This window comes from Laetiporus sulphureus (assembly GCF_001632365.1).
Source record: "Laetiporus sulphureus 93-53 unplaced genomic scaffold LAESUscaffold_74, whole genome shotgun sequence".
Taxonomy (NCBI): Eukaryota; Fungi; Basidiomycota; class Agaricomycetes; order Polyporales; family Laetiporaceae; genus Laetiporus; species Laetiporus sulphureus.
This window is the reverse complement of record NW_024468583.1, coordinates 57,533-58,057: the sequence shown is the minus strand read 5'-3', so window position 1 is coordinate 58,057 and position 525 is coordinate 57,533.

The following is a 525-nucleotide window of genomic DNA, read 5'->3' as shown; positions in this document are numbered from 1 at the left end:
GGTTGTAAGGGGAAGGGTCCAATACCTCGTCAAATGGAAAGGCTATGACCATTCCGATGATACATGGGAACCCTGAACGAATCTTACCAATGTCGATGAGCTTCTTCATGAATTCCACCAGCAACACCCAGATGCAGCCAAAGCACCAATCAGGGTCGTCACTTTTGGTGGAAAACGCTTCGAATTATCCTCATATGAAGTTGCACTGATCTCCACACACCGAATCAATATGTTCGACCATCCAGATGAGTTCTTCCTATATCATAAGATGACAGATCTCGCCAAATCACTGAAAAAATCTTCAAATGAAGCAACAGGATGGGATATTTATGCAGCAGAAACGCATGAAATCCCCCCGCATTCATGAGCTGTGGTAGGAACGGGAGTTGTGATTGACCCTCCCAAACATATCTATACATGAATAGCTCCACGCAGCGGACTGGCTGCACAAGGAATTGACGTGGGCGCAGGAGTCGTCGATCCAGATTACACTGGGGAACTCAAGGTCGTACTAATCAACACAAC